The sequence below is a fragment of the Sminthopsis crassicaudata genome, chromosome 1 (assembly GCF_048593235.1).
Source record: "Sminthopsis crassicaudata isolate SCR6 chromosome 1, ASM4859323v1, whole genome shotgun sequence".
Taxonomy (NCBI): domain Eukaryota; kingdom Metazoa; phylum Chordata; class Mammalia; order Dasyuromorphia; family Dasyuridae; genus Sminthopsis; species Sminthopsis crassicaudata.
In genome coordinates, this window is record NC_133617.1 from 279602747 (window position 1) to 279627001 (window position 24255).

A 24255-nucleotide genomic window follows, 5' to 3' on the forward strand; every position below is an offset into this window, starting at 1 on the left:
GTGATGAACTTTGTCAATAAAACCTTCAAGTAGGGTCACAAAAAGTCAGATATAGCCTAAAGCTACTGAACTACAACACAACCAGGTCTAAATATTCTTGAATTCTCCCTTTTACTACACATACAGAGAGTAATTATGTCATTTTGGTTCTCCCTTCAAAATCTTAAATCTAACACTCCTTTTGTTTGGTAACTATGGTGATTACCTGGGCAAAGAATATGAATCCAGGAAGCTGTTGTCATATCTTCTCCCATCACTCTAGGTCAGGCTCTCATCCCCTTATACCTGGACTATTATAATACAATCCTATGCCTCCAGTTTGACTTTTTAAATTCAAGCTTTAGATACTTATCCCAAGATTATTCTTCCTAAAACATTGTTTTGATATTAGTAGATTCATGTTCAAGAACTTTCAGTGATTTCTATCTCATTCCTTATAAGATAAAATGAAATTGCATTTATTTGCATTCAAGACTTTGAAAGCTGAACTCCTTTTAGCAAAGTACACTGTTAGGAAAACTTAAATCTTAAGGTGAGACTTGCAATAAATACTTAGAATAGCAAAAAAAAAAAAAAAAAAAAAAAAAAAAAAAAAAAAAAAAAAGCCTTTTTGAAAGCTCTGTTGAGAAAAAGAAAAAGACAATGATCAAGAAATCAATAGGATTACAACTCAAAAGAAATAAGAAATACTTACAAATACTTTTGTCTTCCTCAGGTAAGATACATCGAATATAATGGTATCTTGGAGAAAGTTGAGGTTGAGTATGTTAAAAGACTGGCATCCTGATGTCAAAGCTTAAAGGAAAGAACATATTTATAAAAATTAACACCTATACAATACCAGTTTCACTGTATTCTTTTGATACAGTAAAATGGAGGATAACTATCCTCCAGCAGTCTAAACAAAAATTCATATGATATTAGAACAATTTCTAATTAAGCTCTATTGAATAAGATAAAAAGTTACAAAAATAATAACAATTTGAGAAGTGTAATAAAAAACCTATACAATGCTAACAAAACATAGGCCTCATAATCCTAAAGTAACTATAAAAAGATTATTATTTCCTTGCCAAAAACGGATGAAGAATATTGCCAGATATTCTCAGATTACATGATAAACAGGTCAAAATTTACCAAAAAACTCCTTTTGGAACAAAAAAGACTTCGTTTCATAAAGGTTGACAATGCTGTATTTGTCAAATGTAATGGAAAATAGGTTCTATCTGGACAGAGCTTTGAAATAGTTTAAATGAGTGATATTACCATATACAATAAATTCTACCAATAAAACATCACCTAAGAATGGCTGAATCATGAAGATTTGTTTGTAAAAAGGAAAGACTTTATAATACTAGTTCAAGATCAAGTCAATGGCATTAGAAATTGAAGAAAATTTATTTTTAAACAACCTGCACTGATTGAAGCTCATTATGAAAGAAGTGATTATAATAGTATATTGCATTAATGCAATTTGAGATAACCTCTTAGAGACTTAGAAGACATGATTAAATAGCTGGAATTATAGACCATAAGCTTGCTGTCACTTATAGACTACCAGACAACACATCTACCTACATATTACAAATACAAATTTTACAATATCCTTAAAAATTTAATAAATTAACAGCAGAAACATTACAGCTTCAAGTTGTTGTTCAGTTTTGTCCAACTCTTCATGACCTAATTTGAAGTTTTCTTAGCAAAGATATTGGTGTAGCTTGCCATTTCCTTATCCAGCTCATTTTACAAATGAGGTAAAAGAAATGTGACTTTCCCAGGATTATTAGTCTAATAAACTAGTAAGTATCTAAGGTCAAATTTGAACTCAGGATTATTAGAGCTCTATAGCTCTATATTAAAGCTGCCCCATTGTTCAAGAATTGCCTACAAAATCCCAGACATTAAAAAAATCAAGAATGATATTTTAAAGAAATGCTTATATTTTGAATACTCATTATTCTATTACATGGAATTAAAGATTTTTAAAATATAAAGACCTAATGGAAGAAACCAAAATAATTTATAAAGAGGCAAAGTATATATTAGGCCCATGTTTTGTTTCTGTTTCCAAAGTTGTAGAGGGCCACAGATAGTGGGAGAACTGTGGGTAAGGTATAAGACCCTTCAGCCCAGAGGGAACATGCTGACAATGTCTGGTTCAGCTCCCCATCTCCCCTAAGGGCTCTGATACTTCCTGAGAAGTCAAGTAGGGTGTGACCACCTGTGTTCTATTTGAATCAAGGGATACTTACAGTAAAGATGCATTTACATATCGACAGCAGGGTGCTTGTAGTTAGCACAGCTTGTGTGCTGTGGTGATATAATTGTCCTAAGGTATTTAGGGGCTGAGAGGATTTGAAATAAGGACTCCATCTTTGACCATCCTTGTAGATTCCCTGCCTCACCACTCTTCCACTAAGACCAAGGACTTGGACTGGTCCAGAGATCCTCCAGAAAGCTAGTCCAGATGCTACATTTTGGCATCCAGCTTGGGAGCTCTAAAAAGCACACTACACAAAGTGATTCATAAGAAGCTTTCAGTGAGTCATACAGAAGATGAACTTATACTTCCAATATTCTTCAGTTATAAGAAGCATTTGTCCACCTGCATCTTAACCTACAGAATATTTAGTGTAAAAGAAGGATAATAGGATCAGACCATTTCTGTCTGAACTCCAAAAAAAAAAAAAAAAAAAAAAAAAAATCAGAATAATAATAAACTAGTAAAGAATTTTGCTATCTTTATCTTAGATGGAAATTTTGTACCATCATTCAAAAGGGAATCAAGAGGTCAAATGAAACCCTTGGATGCAGGTGAGTAAATCCTTTGAGTAAACTAATTGAACTTAAAGCAATCAAAGAGAAAATTATAACTGACTATGTTGACACTGACATCTTGAAATAAAAACTCAATAAAAAGAGTACATTTAGAGCAATCCATAATAATTGCAATGTTAATGTACACTTTAAGAATTATAAAATGAACCAAAATAAATTTGTAAAGTGTCTAAACAATGTCTAAACTAAGTTAGCTTTAGAAAGATTAACATTTCCTCACCAAAAAGGAAAAAGAGGTTTGTAAGACATTCTTGTTGGATATGATAAATAAATCAAAATCCTATAGAAATATTTTTTGAACCAGCAAATTAAAATTCCCTGGGCAATAGTAAAAACTGATACTGTACTCATGCTATTGCATTTGTCAAATATAGCTGGAAGTGATTTATTGACAGATGAAATTATCAAAAACCTAAAATCCAAGACTGAATCAAAAGCCCCTGTATAGATAACATCACCCATACAGTCAACTGCATATTTGGCTCTATGTCTATAATGTGTGTCTATTACAATTGTAGGCAAAATGGCTTAGCCATAGATATTTTATGCAAATAGAGGGACTTATGACAGCAATTAATAATTCAAAAGTCTGGCAATTACTTCTATCAGCCTCTCCTAATTACAATCTTTTTTTTTTTTTTTTTTGGTATGTAGCTTCTTTCACCATCCTTTATCATTTTAAGCTTCAGCATTCATGGCATAATTTTTACAGCTCCCTGTCTATATTCATTCTTTATTACTTATTCAAACAACCCCATTCCTTTTATGATCACATATTTCCTTGAAATATTCCTGGTTGTGTTTCATGATAGGAAAACCCTTCCTTTTCATTTCTGGTTTTCCTTCTTTTAAGTCCCATTTGTTGTGTCCCCAAGTTGGGATGACAAAACGTACTGTTGCTTTCTAGAGCCCCCACACCGGGGTGATTAAAATATTGAATCCTGCTTTCTAAAGCCTCCAAGTTGGGGTAATAAAACCCCAAGTTGGGGTGACAAAACGTGCTTTCTAGAGTCCCCACGCTGGGGTGGATTAGAATATAACTTCCTAATAGAGAAGTGATGAGGCAGGACTCCTGAAGATGGTGAAAAAATGGAGTCCATTTATTACAAGGACTTTCCCCTTTATATAATGTAACAAAAACAACACTGTGCAGGTAAGACCACATAAACAACTTGCTATTGTACGTTGCTTGCCACTTGGTATCACTCTTCCACCTAGTATCATTCTGCTTCAATCTCAACACAGGTTGTCACCACCCCCTGACTTCTCAGGAAGGCAGAGAGCCCTTAGGGGAGATGGGGAGCTGAACCAGACATTGTTAGCAGGTTCCCTCTGGGCTGAAGGGTCTTATACCTCACCTAGAGTTCCCCCCCAGTGACTGTGACCCTCTACAGTCACCATCTAAAATCCCATCTTCTATGGGAATCCTTTCCCAACCTCTCTTAATTTTATTGCCTTCCATCTCTTATTTCCTATTTATCCTTTATATAGTATATAGTATATACATATATATATATCCCATTAGATTATGAGCTCTTTTTTGTCTTTTGTCTCTTTTTTTGTATCCTCAGTGTTTAGCACAGTGCCAGGATAATAGGCACTTACATGTTTATCCACTGACTGAGGATGTCTTTTATGTCATTACTTATGCAAAAGGCATCTTTGGTAATATGTTATAATGAATATAATATACTATAACTTATCTAAATGAGTATAATAACAATACCTTTACAGAGTTATAATAATCAAATAGAGGGGCAGTTAGGTGGCACAGTGGATAGAGCACCAGTCCTGAAGTCAGGAGGACCTGAGTTCAAATCTCAGATACTTAACACTTCCTAGCTGTGTGACCCTGGGCAAGTCACTTAACCCCAATTGCCTCAGCAAAAAAATCATCATCATCATCATCATCAAATATGATACTACATTTAAAGCACTTTGTAAATATTAAAGCACAATCAGCTGTTATTTGTTTTATACTTATATAAGTATCTGTTGTTTTCCAAGATAGGAATAAGTTCCTTGAATAAAGAGAGCACTTTTCATTTTTGTCTTTTGAAGCTTCATTACCTAACATAGAGCCTGACACATAGTAGACACTCAAAAAATGTTAATTGATTCATTGATAAAATCAGCATGTCATCTCTAAACAAGAACAACCTTATAGTATTTAAACTGTCTCTCCATCACCAGTAAAAAAGGTTTCATCAAGATATTATAATTAAAATGACAATCATACATAGATATTTCAGTTTATTTGGCCTGTGTTGCTTTTAATTCACTCTCCTCCCCCTTTTATGAGCTTAAATCTGTTTGAATTTCATTGTGGTGATAACACTTTAATCAACATAATATTTCCATAGCTAAAATATTAAGCTAAGAAACAATTTGAAAGGCTACCAAACATGGCTTATACTAAAGTCAGAAAACATATAAATTAAGCATTTAAAAACATATTCACTTTTCCTAGATCTTATAAAGATTTAAACAGACATCAGCTTTCAGTAGATAAAGCTGAATAACCAAATTTAAAATAAACCCATACAAAAAAAATATAGATCCACCAATATTTGGTACTTGACATAAATGTATTCCATTAATACCATGCCATCATCCTTCTCTACCATTGCCACTTAGTTCAAACAGAGGAGTAATTTGTTTAGCTTATAATCAGCAGAGAGGCTGCACACAATAAAACAAAGCATTCTGCTTTTAAAATGAATAAAAATTGATTGTGTCCCTATAAAAACTAAATTGGCAGAGTGTTAATTATATTTCACATAAACATCTGTAGCAGACGGTGATTTGTTACTGAGTTGTAATGCAATATAGAACACTTAGGAATAAATGCATCCTCCAGATGAGTTCATAGAGATTTTCTAAAAGCGCCTGATGAGATTGTAAAAATTTGATTAGTCAGAACTGCTAATGACACTTAAGACAAAGGAAAATCTTTAAACAAAATTATTTTCCTCTCCATCTCTCTTGATAAATTATATGCAAATTAGTGCTGATTGAAAAATGTTTGCCTTGAAGGTAAATTCATACTAATGAAGGAAAGGTCATCATACTTTAAAAGCCCTACCTGCAGTAGATTGAAGAGAGTACCAATTTTAAGATATATGATTTTAAAAGTGAATACCTTATTTCCCCATGTAGATAACTATGGTAATGAGAACACTTAGGTTCAATTTCATTTTGGTGTACTCCTTAATCATATACTTCTAAATTTGTATTTACTATATTAGTTATATAATTAATGGGTGGGGGAGGGAACATCTAGGTATCAAAGTTTTCCTTTTTAATTTGCTAGTTAATGTTAGGAAAAGCATTCCCTGAGAAAGTTTTCTTTAATCCATTTCTATTTTACAAAGGAGATAGTTTTATTTATGTCATTTCAAGTTACTTTCTCCACCAAAGTTCAAGAACTTATGAATTTTACTTTAATCAGGAGGTTGAGATTATCATTGAAGAATTAAAAACAAATTAAAGAATGCCAAGATATCTGAAGCCCAAGAAATTATAATTACTGAGAAAAGTAGGATAGAAGAATATTTGTATTACTCAGTTCCAGGATGCTTTGACTTGTTTTGAAAGATGAATTGAAGACCAAGATTAGCTCTGATGGTCGGTCCTTCCTTCCTTCCTTCCTTCCTTCCTTCCTTCCTTCCTTCCTTCCTTCCTTCCTTCCTTCCTTCCTTCCTTCCTTCCTTCCTTCCTTCCATCCTTCCTCCTCTTTCTTCATTTTCATTCTTTTCAATCTTAAAATGTATTTAATGGGAACTAGTTGGTATAGAGCACTATCCTTGGAGTAAAAAAGATGATTTTGAATTCTGCCACATAATATCTTTCACATTATGGATGCCTTACTTGTATGTTTTTTAGTATCTCAAGAGTGCCAATAAAACAGCAAGTGCTATGCTATATTTGAGTTGAATGTTAGCATGGCTTAGGAAATATAGAGCTGAATTCAGAATCAGAATAACCTGTATTCAAATCCCATCTATAAAACCAGCTGTGTGATCAATATGTCAATAGTCTAGGACCCAGTTTGTTAAACTTTTGCCACCTCCCCCATTGGGGCCTTGTAATTGAACATGGGCGTTGCAAAATTATGATTTGTTATCAGTAAATGTTTGAATTGTACACTTATATTATATACCTAATATACCCAGGATCATGCAAAAATTTTTTGAGTGAAAAAAATTTAAGAAGTTCTGCTCCAGGGAACTCTCTGACCTTAAATTGCAGAGCAAATGCTGACTTGCATTGGTGAAAGGAGTTTCCTCAATGGGAATTGTTTAGTTGTTCAGTCATTTCTGACTCTACAAGCCTCTATAAACCATACTGTCCATGGGGTTTTCTTGATGAAGACACTGGGGTAGTTGGCCATTTCTTTCACCAATGGATAGGGTAATTAGAGTACCTATAGTAATTCTAAATTGTGATGGGGGGAAGAGGAGGGACAGAAATATATTTAATATATTTTTGTCTGTCTCCTTGTAGAACCTACATACACTAAAAGAAAAGCTTGTTATCCATCATTTTCTCTGTTGTATGTGTGATTGAAGAAGACAAGTTAGAAACCAACCGAAGTGGTTCTTTCCATGTTGTATAAATAAAAATGTGGGCAGATATTCAGGACAAGAATTTGTAAAGGGCTGGAACTGAGCAGATGCACTTAGATAACCGAGCACTTAAAGCTAATTACCAATTGGACAATACTCTATTAACATACGCTTGGAGAATGACCCTGCCCAACTATTCCATGCTGGCTCTATCTGTGGGCGTAGACAGAGAAGTGAGAGATCAGAGGGTGGAGTAGGATAAGTGGGATCATTTCTTGGGCGGTGGAGAGAGAGAAAGGAGGTGTGGAGACTCCTATATCTAATCCCCTGAGGGGACCCCAAAAGACCAAGAACAAAGACTTTTGCTTATCCTGACTCCCGCTGATTCTAAGATATCCAGGGTACTAACATGGTCATTGCAAGAATTATTTCTCCTTTACTTAAGTCTGCTGATGACATTTAAGTTTTGTTTCCTTCTATCTTCATTTTTTCCCATTGAACAAGTATTTATTTTCTAACCCTTCTAGTCTATGTTCCAACCACCAAAACCTGAACAATAAAATTAAAAAGAAAAACTTCAAATGAAACAACATTAGCAATGTTCAAAAATGTTTGTTTCATTCTGCCTTGAAGGTCCATCTCTTCTCTGATAAGGGATGGGTGGTATATTTTATCTTCAGTTGTATATGATAAGCAAGTATCATTAGTCTATTGATGGGAGAAGGTTTGTGCTCCAGTATCTCAGTTATAATTCTATTCCTGTCTTGTCATGCTATAGAATTTATAAAATAACATATGAAAATAGGTCCATATTCCATTTGCCTTCTAGAGATGACAGCTGCTGTGACACTCTTCATTTGAAACACCACTAATTGGGACTCACATCTTCATTAATCACTCAGTAGGCAGAATTTCCTAGGTAAGCACACCCCTTCCACTTTCAGTGCCTTCCCCAACTGGTGCTCTTCTGGGGTTCAGGCTGCATGACCCATACGTTGTGTCCTACTTTCTTAAAGCCAGCTGCTGCCATAGGCAGGGCCACCTGCCACTCCCTCTGTTCCAATCAGAAAATTTACCAGGTGCATAGCACTGGGTGGCTACTGTGGACAGCTGCAATGGTGGCAAAAAGCCAGAAAGTTTCTCTCTTTGAAATGCAGGATTCTAATCCTCATCATGGAGCCTTTTAGTTCCCTATTTGAATTGTATGGCATGACACAATAATTTATTCAGAGGGCCAGCCCTATTGATCCAATCCAAGTTAGGATATTCATTATTTATCACACATATTGTATGATGGAATCTCTTAGTATTTTTAGTTGTCTTACTTTCAATCTCTTCAGGCTGATTTAAATGCTGTATCCAGGCAATATTTACAGGTCAAATTCTAACTGATTTCTTTAAATTAAATCATGCTATCTATTTCCTTATTCAATATATATTTGTGAGTCCATGTGCCCACAAGAGACTCCTGATTAGAGTAAAGGTTGCTCTCTTAGTTGGTTGTAGATGATATGAAGCAAAAATAAAGTGACACCTTATGTTCACATAGATACAATTTTGTCAGTTTTCTACCCCACAGTTGTGCCCATTTTCACTGGATGTACTCTGATTGCTGGGTTGCTATATCTTCAAGTCACATAATAGTTTTATTTGCATCCAGGTTATAGAACTGCTATGACTTCTGGCATACAGTTGTTAGAGACTATTTCACATATACCAAGTGAACTCTTGATTTCAAGCTACTAACTCATTAACTGATAGGAAAAGGGATCTTTTAAATTTTTATTTTTTATATATATATATAGATATAGATAGATAGATATAGTATAATAAAAAGATGATTTCTCATATGTATTTTATGTACAACTTACTATTCCTTTTAAATATATAATAAATTTCTAATGTAAATTTCTTTTTTCTTCCCTTCTTTTCCCTCCCACCTGCTCTACAAGTAGCTACCACTAGATACAAATATATATTTGTATGTATATGTACATATATATACATACATATATACCTATTCTTTTATTAGTTCTTTTTCTTGGCTGCAGATAGCATCTTCCTTCATATGTCCTTTGTAGTTAATTTGTGTTTTTAATGGGCTCTGTTACAAGAGGAAAGAAATATAAAAACAAATGTCAGGTAAAATAAGATCAAAATATCCTCATATTTGAAGTGATGCCAGTTCACAGTCAGTCTTCTGTATTACTATCTCATTTATGTCCTTATTTTAACTCTGCTGCCAAATCTACAGTCATGGTCCAGGTCAGTTAATCCCTTGTTTCCTCACAGGATTTTCTGCTTCTGGCTTCTCTTATGCCATCAGACCTGAGCATGGACACCAAACTATGTGCCAAGCATGTCACTAATTCATTTATACACTACATCAAGTTCAGGTTTCTGTTTCTGAGCTTCATGACTATTCTCATTCCTAACTGGGCTGTTGTCCTTGACTTAATCAAAGGATGACAAGAACAAACAAACAAAAAAATCCTTCATTTCCTCCCCCCCCCTCCATCTTACAGATATTTTGAAGAGCATAAAAGGTAAAGTCTTAATCCCCCATACATTTTGATAGATTTAATAATCATAGTGATGAGGAAACTTCAAAACTCTTAAAAAAGAAAACCTCCTTGGACTCTGCTTCAGGGAGGGGACTCTACCCTAAGCACAAACAGTTTCATCTTTTGTTATGTGTCAGTCCTGAAACTCATTGAATTCAATTAAAATTCTAACCCTGGCTGAAACCCAGCCCGGTGCCAACCTGGGATTCCACCCACAAGCCCTCTTCAGTTTGTAGCCAAAGCCCCCTATTACAAAAGAGCTAAGCTGGAGTCCTCTCTTCTTAGAGGTCCCAAACATGGCAGCCATGTCAAAGGATTTCTGCCTACTTGAACCACTCTGGTTCTGGTGCTTTCCTCTCTTTACTTAACACCTTTTAACCTTACTTCCAAACCCCATAATAAACCTCTTTTATCAATCTAAGTTTTTGGGTCTGTAAATTCCTTCACAGGGTACTCTTACGCCGCTACTAGACCTCATTTAAAAACTCTGTATTCTTGTGCCGAATCCAAAGGGATTGCTGGGGAGCTCTATTTGACTCCCTGTATCCCGAACCTGCCACTAGACCTCAATGAAACCTAATTTCATTTAGGTACCCCCAATTTTAAACCTCATTAATAGCTAATATCTAGCATATTGATATTTGCAAAATATTTTGTGTTTATATCATCTTACTTGATCTTTTCCACAAACCTATAAATACAAGTATGACTTTTTTTAAGATAAGAAAACTGAATTTCAGAACAGATAAAAGGTTTGTCATGGTCTCATGCAATTAGAAACTGTCAGGGATGGGACTGAAAGACAGGTTCCTCCTAACTCTATGTCCTACATTCTTTTTATTATATCGTGTTGCTACTTTAATGCAGTAACAATGACAATAATAACAGTGCTTTTACATTATAGTTGATATATTAATGAGTTAGAAACCATTGTCATGATGTGATACTTAGGATCTTTGATTACCATTGAATCTGTCTTTGTCTTATCAGGAAATAGCAACATAGGGCAAGTTTTGGAAGATTGTTGCTAACCACATAAACAAAATATAAAACAGAACAAAATATTCATGTGGATACTGAGATCTTGGGGCAGATAGATGGCTTAGTGGATGGAGTACCAAACCTCGTCTCAGGAACATGCATCTTCTTGAGTTCAAATCAAGTGTCAGACTTTTATTAGCTGTGTGACTCTGAGGAAGTCAATTAACCCTCTTTGCCTTAGGTCCTAAACTTTAAAATGATCTGGAGAAGGGAATGGAAAACCACCTTTAGTAGCATTGCCAAGAAAACCCTAAATGGGGTCATGAAGAATCAGATAGGACTGAATAAGAACTTGAAAATAGATCTACCTAGAACTTTTTGTTCTTGCTTAGCTCTCTTAAAATTTCCTTTAGAGTCCTAAAGAAATTTGGGGAGTTAGGGAAAAACCATGAAGGTTAATTTCAAGACATTTGGATGGCTAATTCTGCTTTTTACTAGAACTTACCCTTTATGGGCTAAGACTTGAGATCTAAAATATAACTTTTTTCTATAAAGAATGAAGCCACATACAATGAAGGATTTTTTACTTTGTCATGATTCAGTGTGTGAAGTACCAATTATTCCCAATAAAGAGTTCAAGTTTACAATTTAGATTCTGACCTAAAAGAACCTAGAGAAGGTTTTAAGGAGAAGTTAACTTTTAAGTTAGACCTTGAAGGAAAAGAAAGACTTCAACAGAAGGAAATGAAGGAAGAAAGAAGGTGTTATTCCAAAAATGGGGAAAGTTGTGAATAAGAGGATAGAGATTAAAGAAGATAACATAAAAAAAAAAAAAGTGAATGGAGACTGGTTAAAGATCAGTGAATCTTAGTGTACATTAAGGAAACAGTTTGGAATAGTCACTGGATTATCAAGAGTCTTAAAAATTCAGCTAAAAGTTTTAATTGCAATTACTCACATAGACTTGGGAGTTTAGAAAGTTCAAGAAAGTGAGCCATTATGTCCAGCAATGGTTCCAAGCTGTGTTTTATTATAGCTAATCAGTCCCAAGTTAAGTCCCAAGGAGTAACCTCTGGGACATTCATTCACATTGATGCTTCATTTGAATCTGAACTTTGTGGAACTAATGCTACATAGAAATTATATTAATTCTGAACCCACTCTCTCCAGAGATGAAGATAGTAAATAAAGGGTATATCCCCAACGTGTAGGAGGGGAATATTTATTTGTTCTTGTTATATATTTAAAGTAAATAACTCTTTATATAAAGCTAGTTGATGTTAATGTGGTAGATGAAAACAGGGCTTCAGACATTGGAAGGAGGGCTCTAGCCAATAGTGTCAGAGAAGAAACACCTTGCTCTTTTAGGGTTATCTATAAGCATCTCGAGGAAGCAACTTAATCAGTCCTGGGAGAGGGAACCTAAAGATCTTATGACAGAAAGAAGCACTATCAATCACCTAACTATAACACAAGACAATTTATTATAAGTACCATATAAAGGATAAAAAAAATAACTTGAAGTTTAGGACAGGAATATATCATTTTGATGAGGAATAATTAGATAAGACTGCAAGATAAACTGATTGTTAGGATTTTGATAAGTGAGGAAGGATGCAAGGAAGAGTGGAGTTAATATGATCAATTATATAGAGATATAATCCACAAGACATTTGGGAAACAATGAATAGATCAGACCAGATATATCAAACAATTCATGTAAGGGAATGGTAAGTATGGTTTATAAATGCAGATGAAGTCCATGTTGCAGAAGGTCTTAGAAGTTTGGATTTTATTATGTAATAAATAATCTTTGAATACTTTTAAGCAAAAGAGCAATACTATCAAAGGTGAGTTTTAAAATCAGTCTGAAAATGACAAGTAAACCAGATTAGAGAGTCAAATTGAATAAGTAAATGGAAAGAATGACTGCAAAAAATTTTAAGTAAATATTGTAAAGTTTTTTTCAATGGCTCAGAAGGAGAGATTATGAGAATATACTCCCACTTTATCCCTTTATAGAAATTGGAGGTCTACAAGTGAAAGACATTACATATAGTTTTTGGCTTTTTCCATTTATTGATCCAGCCAGAAGGGGACCAGAGTATAAAAAAGATTTATATGCCAAACAAGAATTTATATTTGATCCTACATGTAATAGGAAGCACCTGGAGTTTTTTTTTTTTTTTTTTTTTTTTTTCAGTAGAGGGCTAGTATGATTAAAACTACCCTTTAGGGAAATCACTTTGGCAATTATGTGGAGGATTGATTAGAATGGGAAGGAGTCTAACACAGAAGGTGGGAAGTGATGAAGGAATGAACTAGTTTGGTGGTTTCAAGTTGGCAGAAGGGGATATAAATGAATGACATTGTGGGTTAGCTCACGAGATTTGGTAATTGATATGGTATGTAGCATAAGAGTCATGAGTCAACTGTGACACAAGTTGTAAACTTGGATGATGGGAATGATGATGTGCCTTTATGAGACTATGAAATTTCACAGAAAGATGAATGTTACCTTCTACTTCAGGCATACTGAGTTTGAGATGTCTATGAGCTATATAGTTTATAATTTCTAATAGGAATTTAATGATGTGGGATTGGAACTCAGAAGAGATTCTATGGGCTGGATATGGAAATCTGGGAATGAATCAGTTACACAGAGGCAATAAATAAACCCATACCAAATAAATTTGCCAACTAAGAGAGTGTAAAGAGAAAAAAAAAAAAAAAAAGGAACCAAGGTACAGATTTGAGAAGCACTCAAATTTAAATAGCAGTGAGAGAGGTGAAGAATAAACAAAGAATACTAAGGAGAAATCAGATAGAAATTAAAGGAAGAATTGAAGATGTTAAAGGCTTGTGAGATGTGGAGGAGAAAAGACGGAGCTCTGCAAAAATGACCCTAATTTTTTTTTTTTTTTTTTTTTTTTTTCCCATTTAAGTCTGAGGTAAGGTTTAGAGGGAGTTCTGTGAGCAACTTGAAGAAAGAAGAAACTGGGTTGGTACTACTAACTACTGTAGATAATAGAATAGATAATTCATTAGAAAGAAATGAAAGGATTTCCTTGCTGCTAAAATTTGAGATTAGATAACATAAATTTGGAGTAGACCAATTAATATGGTTGAATGATTTCTTCCAGTTCATTCATCAGTACCTGAATATGAATAGAGGAAATGAATAGTGGAAACAATTTAAAATGAAGATTTGGTGAGATGAGAAACAATAAGAAACTGAGAATGGGACTCAAAATCAAGCAGTGTACAAATAAGTGAATATTTTGCAAAGCATTGAGATTAGGACAGTAGAGTATAGCTACAACAAGGGTAATAGCTTAACAAAGTACTGATTATTGAAGAGCTCAGAAGTCTTGGTAAGGTTGATGATTAGTTTCAAAAGGAAGAAAGTGTAGGAATAATAGGAAGTTGCAATCAGATAAAGGTAGTTGAGAATTCTTGAGTACTGAAGAACACTTATAGTTGATAGTAAGATCAAGGACATTATTTTCTCAGCTTAGCTGAATTATTAGAGTTGTATAAGAAGACAAGTTAAGCAATAATATATAGTTTTTTTCCTATTTAATAATATTTTATTTTTTCCAATTATATGTAAAGATAATTTTCAACATTCATTTTTTATTATATCTTTTTATTTACAAGATATATGCATGGGTAATTTTTCAGCATTGACAATTGCAAAACCTTTTGTTCCAATTTTTCCCCTCCTTCCCCCCACTCCCTCCCCCAGATGGCAGGTAGACTAATGTATGTTAAATATGTTAAAGTATATGTTAAATACAATATATGTATACATGTCCATACAGTTATTTTGCTGCACAAGAAGAATCAGATTTTGAAATAAAATACAATTAACCTGTGAAGGAAATAAAAAATGCAGGCAGACAAAAATGGAGGGATTGGGAATTCTATCAACATTCATTTTTGTAAAATTTCAAGTTCCAAATGTTTCTCCTTCCTTCCTTCCTCCCTTCCCATTCCTGAAGATCAGAACAAATCAGAACAAAAGAGAAAAATCACAATATAGGAAAAAAGCAAAAAAAAAAAAAAGTGAAAATAGTATATTTTGAACTGTATTCAGTCTCTTGAGATATGGATAACATTTTCTATCATGAATATATTGGAATTGCTGAGATCTAAATCTGTAGTCATACAAAGTTTCTGTTACTGTATACAGTGTTGTGTTCACTTCATTTAGCACCAGTTCATGTAAGTCTTTCCAGATTTTTCTGAAATCTTCCTGCTCATCCTTATAGAACATTAGTATTCCATTACATTCATATACTACTGCTTGTGCAATAATTTTCCAATCAATGGACATCTCAATTTCCAATTCTTTGCCAACACAAAAAAACACTGCTATACATATTTTTTGCATATATAGTTTCTTTCCCTTTTTTTAATGATCTCTTTAGAATACAGACTCAGTTGTGGTACTGCTGGATCAAAAGGTATGTACAGTTTTAATGCCCTTTGGGTATAATTCCAAATTGGGGAACATATAAAATTAAAAATTTCCCACAAATTCTTGTGTTTTAAGCCTTATGAGTTAACCATTAAAAACTCTCAAAGAATCACATAATTGGTATTTTCCACTCTTAATTTCCAGGAAGATAAATGAACTATCTATCATGATTTTCTAACAAGCCATAAGAAAATGCCCATATTAATCTGTTTGCAATACTCTTTCCACATAGACAGGTGATGTGTAAAGAAATTGCTTTAAGAAATTATATTATTACTCTTACCCTATTTTCAAAAAAATGTCCTTTTCATTAATTTTTATCACTTTTCTTGGCTCAATCTCCTTTTGTCCTTACTTTAGAAAGTTTCAACTTATCTTTCCTTCCTTTTTCTTTACATACGATATTTTCAATAGTTTTATACTTTAATTATGTGTAGAAAGCACCAGGCTGTATCATACCTTCTTTGCATATTAACCAAAGAGCTCTTTCTTTTTCATTAGTTCTAATATAACATCTTCCTATTATTAGAATTGGTCTGGGTTACATATTACTTTTTAATCATCATTACACCATGCTTTTCTTATGTTCACCACAGCCTACTTTCTGTATGAGTGGGTCTAAAATATATATAGAATAGAAAATAACTTTTCTCTATTCCTTTTGTTACTTCAGTTACTTTCTATATTCATTCAACAATGCATGTGGTAATATTTTAATGCTTGATAAGAGAAGCATTGCAATATTGTAGACAGATAACTAGATGTGGAGTCAGAAAGACCTGGGTTTTTCTGATGAGATCCCAGATACACAACATAGCTAGTCTATGGAAACTTTCATAGACTAAGATATGCCAGTCTGTAATGGTAGAAAGTTTCTTGGAATTCCCTAATCCAATGCAATCACAGGTCACAGGCGGGGAGGTGGGAAGAAGGAATCATATTACTATGAGACATTTGTGATATATCTGGCTTAGTGGAAAGAACACTGAGCTGGAAGTCAGAAGCCCTCGACTGAAGGGAGGACTTTCTAGTATCTGTCACATAATCGGTAGATTGTGTACTTACTATATGACTATATAAGTTTCTTTAGCTTTTAGGGTATCAGTTTTCCAGTCTCTGAAATGAAGGGGTAAGCTTCTATGATTGCTAATGTCCTTTCTATCTCTTATAACCATAAATATTAGCCTGTAACTATTGGTCAGATTATCTGGCATGAGACTTTTGCATATTTTTTTTTCCAAAGAAAGCCATGATGTGTTTAATAAGACTTCCCCTCCCCCCCACTGCTTTGTATTGACAACCTTTGTGCCTCTCCCTGGAGCACTGCCATTTTATTCAGCATAATGCAACTATTTCTACTGTACTTTATGATCATACATTAGTACTACCTTTCTTGCTAGCCTGTGCAATAGTATTCTTGTGTTTTTCCCACTTAAAACAACTATGTAACCCATTGAAGCCAACACAGATGGTACAATAGCTTTCTCTCTTCAGATCCCTGAAATCTTTTGTCTACTTCATTTTTATTTTATTATGTGTGTAATTATAAATTTCACATAGATATACGTTTCTTTTTTACAAATATTCCCAGCAGACCTTTCACTGTATAAGAAATTACTATATTCCAATAAACATTTATTAAGTGCCTATATATGCCAGGGATTGTTTTAAAGATCTGAAGATACAAATAAAGGCAAAAGATAGCAATAAAGTAATTCTTTGCTATTTGAAATTTTGATTTACATAAATATGTGGTTTTAATTTAGCATCATTAAATTAAAATACAATTTCTTACCACATAGTTCCTAGTTGGGAAGCTACTTGAGATTAGGATTTTTTTCTCTACTTATTTCAATTAATCTTTTAAAAATATCATCTTCTTTTATTATTTTTCCTTTTTCATTACTTTTTTTAAATAAATTTTAAAATTAAAAATCTTCTATATTCTCATTCCTCATTTCTTCTTTTTGGGGAGAGGGGTATTAAAATTCCTTTACACTATTCTGTTCTTTTCTCATTACTTAGGTATAGTATATGTATATAATAGGTAGCACATTGCTTAAATGTATATATTTAGCTTTATTTTAAAATTACTGTCTACCCTCCCACCATTTAGATTTAGGAACAGAATCATCATTTTTCTGTATGTTAATGATTTCTTTTCTTGTTTTGTAATGTGGAATTATAAATTTCCTAGGAAAATACTTTATCTAGATTTTTAATACTTATTAATAGTATTTCCTTATTAACAACATAGTGGAGCCTATATAATGTGATCCTTAGATCCTATGTATTCACAGAAAAATATTCATTTAAATAAATATACTTTGTCTCTAATTTAAGTATAATTTAGCACTTATTGATAAATGTGTGCAATCCTAGATGTATGTGATATGTCTGGAAGTTCATAGTCTGCACATATATAAGAAAGCAGAGGATATATAGTACAATGTTGAGAAAACAATCACTTCATATCAGCCATTTTAGATTCTCCAAGTACTTTGTTATTATCATTTCTGTATTTGGATCTAAATCTAACCATTTTACTTATGATTCCTGAACTTATCTCATCAACAAATCCCAAGTTTAGATCCTTTTTCAAGACTGACTTCTTGGACAATAACCCAGCTTCAAAATCAACCCTGTCACAGTTTATTGCAGGAACTCTGCCCAGTATCCCTAGATGCAATAACTCTTCACCTACTAGTTCATAAGACCTTATTTGTGCCTAATAGACAAAGGCTTTGTTTGTTAGCACTCTCAAAGCCTTCCTTCATATAAGCACTTAAGTAGGCATGGAGAGCCCAATATGCTGAGGATGGAAATAGTCATCCTTCAAGAAAATTTTCTAAACCTAGCTGGTGTACTCTCAGCTTGTAGAGACAGGTGATAAGCTTGAAAGGTAAAACAATAGGGCTTTGACATAGAACATGCTTTCTAATCCTTGCCCAACTTGGTCTGTACTCTGAGTTGGTAAATTTCTAAAATTCTATGCCTAGATGAGGCTATTTCTAAAGTTTTGGCCTTAAAAACTCATCACTAATTGAGTAAAAATGCTTTAAAGTGCGATAAAAATATAAGCTTACTATCATTACTATTATTTAGGGTGAAAATTTTATTCAGGATCAAAGTCAACTGGAAGAATTTGGAAAATTCAAAAGTAAACTCTAACAGAATTTCAGAGATTCATTAGACAAACTACAAAATGGAAAATCTGGTAATAGTCACAGGGTAAATCTCTCTGTGCTAACTTCTGGGCCTTAAATTAAAAACTACATTGGAATAAGAGTACATTGATTAAAAACAAAACAAAAACAAAACAAAACAAAAAACCCTAAGGGATTTTATTTAAAATTAACTAAGGAAAAAATTGACTATAACTTTTCATATCAAGACTTTGACTAAGGGTCATCTTTATTTCTACCTTTTGGGGATTTATTCTGACAATTTTATATAATGCAATCTTGGGGAAACAACTACATGCCATACAGAGAGCCTATGTAGGTATATGGGCAACTAGCTTTGGCTAACTTTTTCACACTGAGCAAGTAAACTGAAAGAGAGATGGTGTATATATATATATATGGGTTCTGTAATATGGTTGTCACTTTCAGTAGTACATTGTTTTGATCTCTGAGTTTTTTTTTTTTTAAATCAATTTATTGAGTTAGAAAATTCCTAAGATTCTATAACTAGATGAGGTTATTTGTAAAGATTTGGCCTTAAAAATTCATTAGTAATTGAATAAAAAACCTTAAAGGGATATAGAAATGATTTGAGTTGAAGTTAACCAGGTGATTCAATAATCTCTTAATCCATGCCATTATAAACAATACATAATAAATCTATGAATTGAGCACCATTGCTATTTCTTTGTAAATATAGCACAAGCAGAATAAGAAAAATGGCAGTTTATCCAAGAAATTATATCATATGATTAATTATAAGATGCCAACAGATAAAAATAGACCATTAAAAATAAGTTTCTGGGTTGAAATAATCAGCTTCCACTGTCACAAAGGAACGGCAATGTTTCTTGGCCTTAACTGGATACACAGTTTCATTGTTATTGATAACCCTCCTTAATGGTCTCCTGAAAAATTTGATTAGTTGTGGTTACTGCCCAATGAGGAAGAATTCTGAGAATGAAGTAGGTATATACCCAACATATTTTGACTGGTATATCTTGCTTGTCATTCCTTTGATCAAAGCTAATGCATTTAATGTGTTAATAGGAACCATCTTCCCTCAGGATAACTCCCAGGCAATTTGAATTTCCATCTTTGCATACTCTACACAAAAACAATCCAAAGAAGAGTTTGATTAACCCAGCTGGGGAGGATTAGTTATTGGACTATTCATTGAACTTCTTTTCTTCAATAAAAAAAGAAGATTTGCCTTGATACTTTTAAGTTTCTATCATTACTATTATTAGAAGTTTGAAATAGTTTTTATGTCAAGGTCTGGGCTAGCTCCTCTGAAGGGCTCAGAATCAGTTCTAGTCAGGACTGTATTTGTAATGTTCTAATTATCTCTCAATTGTAATCCTTCTCTGGGAGGAGGTTTCTTTTCTGTATAATCTTTTCTTCTGTGAGCAGGTTTCTTGGGAGGCTTCTGGAGCCTTCCCCTCCAAAAGTGTGGGATCACTGGACTTGCAAATCCAAGGGACGTCTTCTCCTTGACTCAATCCAGAACTCACTCTTCAGACTAAATGTTCCTCTTTTTATCCTCCCAGAGAATAGGCTTGTGGGTACTCCCAGGGGCTTGTGGGAACTCCTTACTAGTAGACCAATGAACTTGCTCCTTTTTAAAGGTATGTAAATTCCTTTTAAAGATGTGAACTAAAAGTGTAAACCCTGAGCTAGAGAATTGTTAAGTACCGACTTAGCACCTAATAAGAACCAAGAACCTAACATCTTTTTGACCAAAGACATCTGGGAAGCTTTGACAAATCTAATACTGACCTACATTTATTAACCAATTATCACAATAGTACCCCCCAAAAAGCTAAGCCTGATATTTTCATGGAAAGTGTTTCTTTTAGAGGTACCCTTGCAGATAGCAACTGATATGGCCAGCAAGTACCTTCAAAACCTGAAGCAGCTATAGGAATATAAAAGGTCTCAACAGCTAAAGGCCAGTAGTACCATCCAGTAGGATCTACTCAAGACTAGCAAGGAATAATAGTTGGCAGATTCTGCACACCTAACAAACACTAACTGCCATGCTCAAACACTCTACTGAGAGAAGAGGAAACAGAACTAATTTAAGATTATGATAGTATCAGCAGAATAAAATGTAATCTTTTTTGGTATCAAAGGATTAAATTGTTCTCACACTTGAATGTCATATCCACACATTTTCCTATGTGTGTACCTTTGTCACGTTTTCAATATGTCTCTCTCAAGGCATGTTTCCTTGGCATGCCCCTTCTTCCACTAAGAGGAAGTGTATTTGTGGGAGAGTGTACCCAGTTATTGGACAAATGATCTGTTTTTACTTTTCTTATTATGCTATTATATTAACTGTTTTTTTTCTTTAAATTAAATGTATCTTCTGGTTGATTAGTTTAAAAAATGAACATTTTGTTAGAGACCACCATTATTTGTCTTACTTTTTTTGGCTTATTTACAGAAACAAAGATTATCTTGAACCTGAGAAGATTCTTTGGAGAACCCTGTGTGAGAAGGAGTATTTCTGGTATCACATACATATGTGGTCTCACCCACATTACTTCCTGGGTGAAATGCCATTTCTCTTCCATTGTAAGTTAACATGGCAATGGTATAGACATATTAGAATTTCCTTGTCAGTAGAATGTAAGTTTCTTGAGATCAGAAACAATTTTATTTTCATATTTGTATCCCCAGTGCTTATGTCTGAGACAACACAATAAATGCTTGTGGAACAGGAGGTTCCCAAATGGGGCAGTAGATACATACTATTAGAAAAATGAATATAAATGGGAAATGAATAGCTAATTAAGAAGTAGTATTTGAGATAGTTGAAGATAACAGTAATCATGAACTTGGCTAGATATGGAAAACATCTAATTAAAACCAGGAAGAATATACATACGTGGAGGAAGGAAAAAGACTTCTCACCAAAAAATGGTCAAGCCAAAATCATTGGAAAATATCAGAGATGATACAAAAAAAAAAAAAAACAGTGAATGTGCCAACTAATTTATACCATCTGGCAAGAAGGGCAGTAATGATGCCCATGACTTCAGATGTTTATATAGCAATTAGCAGAAGCTAAGAAATAAAGTAACCTACAATTTCCTTGCTTATCTAGTATATTAATCAAATATTTTCAGAAAGAATACCAGGAAAATGATTGCAATTCATTTGCCATCATATGTGGTAAGGAATGGAGAGATAAAGAATTTCATTCAAGGATATAAAAACCTCCAATTAAATCAACATATATGATGATACTTAGTGACTTCATTTACAAAAGGAAATAAAGATGGAAACAAAACTAATTGGAAAATATTTTTCATGGATCTAGACTGAAAGAATCCAGTGACTTATACCATACAAGATCCTCAAACCTATACATTTTGGTCATTCTTTTTGAGTAAGTAATTAGAAAATGCTAGACAGAAAAAGTACTTAATACTATAGAAAATTATATTAATTATATTTTAACAGATGGCAAATAACTCATTACTGGTGTAAGAGTCACTTTTGAATCAGCTATCTGTGTATACTAGGTCTTCCTATTCCTTAAAGCAAAGATCAGAACTAGTATAAACATAGAATAAAGAATAAATAAATAGAAAAAGGAGTAACAATTAGTTAAAGCAATTTTAACCTGACCCATTTAAATTAGTTATTGATGTTTAAAATAGGAAATGGAAAGAAAGGACATAAACCCATATCAATAACACCATTTTTATTCTTCAATTATGTGTGACTCTTCCTGACTCGATTTGGGATTTTCTTGGCAAAAATACTGGAGTGGTTTGTCATTTCTTTCTCCAGGTAATTTTACAGATAAAGAACCAATGCAAACAGAGTTAAATGACTTTTTCAGAATCATATAATAAATGAGATCAGATTTAAGCTTATGAAGATGAGTCTTCCTGATTTCAAGTCCAGTATTTTCAATTGTGCCACCATTGCCTTGTGTACATTGTTAGAAAAAGCGTTGAGTGGCTCTGAAGCTCACTGAGGAGATTCTGAAGTGTTAGGGGATTCAGTATATTCAGCACAATGTTTTACTCAGAACTATTTGAAGAATCTCTCCCACTATAACAGAAGCCCCTAATTCATGTGTGTTTGTGGGTGTGGATGTGTGTATGTGACACAGGGACAGACAGCAGACCCCCCCCCCAAGTATCTGCTTTTTTCCAGGCACCCTGCTAAATGCCTGCATCACAAAGAAAGGTTAAACAAAACAAAAACATAAATAAGACTCTCCTTGCTTTCAAGGATCTCACAATCTAAAGGGAAAAGGCAACCCATAAAAGAAAGCAGAAAATCTGAAGTGGCAAAGAAGGGAGAGAAGGAGGATGGAGAAGTCTAAAGAAACTGGATAGAAAAGGAAGAGATGGTTGTCCTGACTGTCCTCCTTAAATGAATGACCTCCTCCTCTTTGAAGAAGCTTTTTTTTTCCCTCTGCCCTCCAATCACAGGAACCCCAAGAGTAGAGAGTATTGATAAGATGTGAGTTCCATGGTTGATGTGATTCTGAAGGATAACAAGGCCTGAGGCCAATGGCAAAATTCAAAGAAAAGCAACAGAAGTAATAGGATAGGAAATAGTTGGATGAAAATAAGTGTGCATGATTCCAGGGTGTTATCATTATACAATGAATAAAACAGCCCTAATAACAGGGAAGATTACAGTAGTTATATGAGTATATGGAAAATTTGTGATGGAATAGTATTATGGTATAAGGAAAATATGGAATGAGTTACATGAAATAATTAATAAAATGAGCGGAACCAAGAAAACATTGTATACAGTAACAACAATGTTGTTTCTTTTTTTTTTTTTTTTAATTTTTATTTTATTTTATAATTAAAACTTTTTTTTTTGACAGTACATATGCATTGGTAATTTTTTACAACATTATCCCTTGCACTTACTTCTATTCAGATTTTTTTCCCTTCCTCCCCAACCCCCTCCCCCAGATGGCAGGCAGTCTTATACATGTTAAATATATTACAGTATATTCTAGATACAATATATGTGTGTAGAACCGAATTTCTTGTTGCACAGGAAGAATTGGATTCAGAAGGTAAAAATAACAGTTTACACTCATTTCCCAGTGTTCCTTTTCTGGATGTAGCTGATTCTGTCCATCATTGATCAATTGGAATTGGATTAGCTATTCTCTATGTTGAAGATATCCACTTCCATCAGAATACATCCTCATACAGTATCATTGTTGAAGTGTACAATGATCCTCTGATTCTGCTCGTTTCACTTAGCATCAGTTGATGTAAGTCTCTCCAAGCCTCTCTGTATTTCTCCTGTTGGTCATTTCTTACAGAACAATAATATTCCATAACCTTCATATACCATAATTTACCCAACCATTCTCCAAATGATGGACATCCATTCATCTTCCAGCTTCTAGCCACTATGAAAAGGGCTGCCACAAACATTTTGGCACATACAGGTCCCTTTCCCTTCTTTAGTATTTCCTTGGGGTATAAGCCCAGTAGTAGTATGGCTGGGTCAAAGGGTATGCACATTTTGATAACTTTTTGGGCATAATTCCAGATTGCTCTCCAGAATGGTTGGATTCTTTCACAACTCCACCAACAATGCATCAGTGTCCCAGTTTTCCCACAGCCCCTCCA

General features: G+C 33.7%; 1 long non-coding RNA gene across 1 annotated transcript in view; it reads right to left on the bottom strand.

Annotated features, from left to right (window-relative positions):
• The window catches only part of LOC141553976 (uncharacterized), a 198456-nt gene that overhangs the window by 38815 nt on the left and 135386 nt on the right, over positions 1-24255 (bottom strand). Inside the window, exon 3 of the long non-coding RNA XR_012485744.1 lies at positions 695-795. This is a non-coding gene — a long non-coding RNA (uncharacterized LOC141553976). The remainder of the gene's footprint in view (positions 1-694; positions 796-24255) is intronic.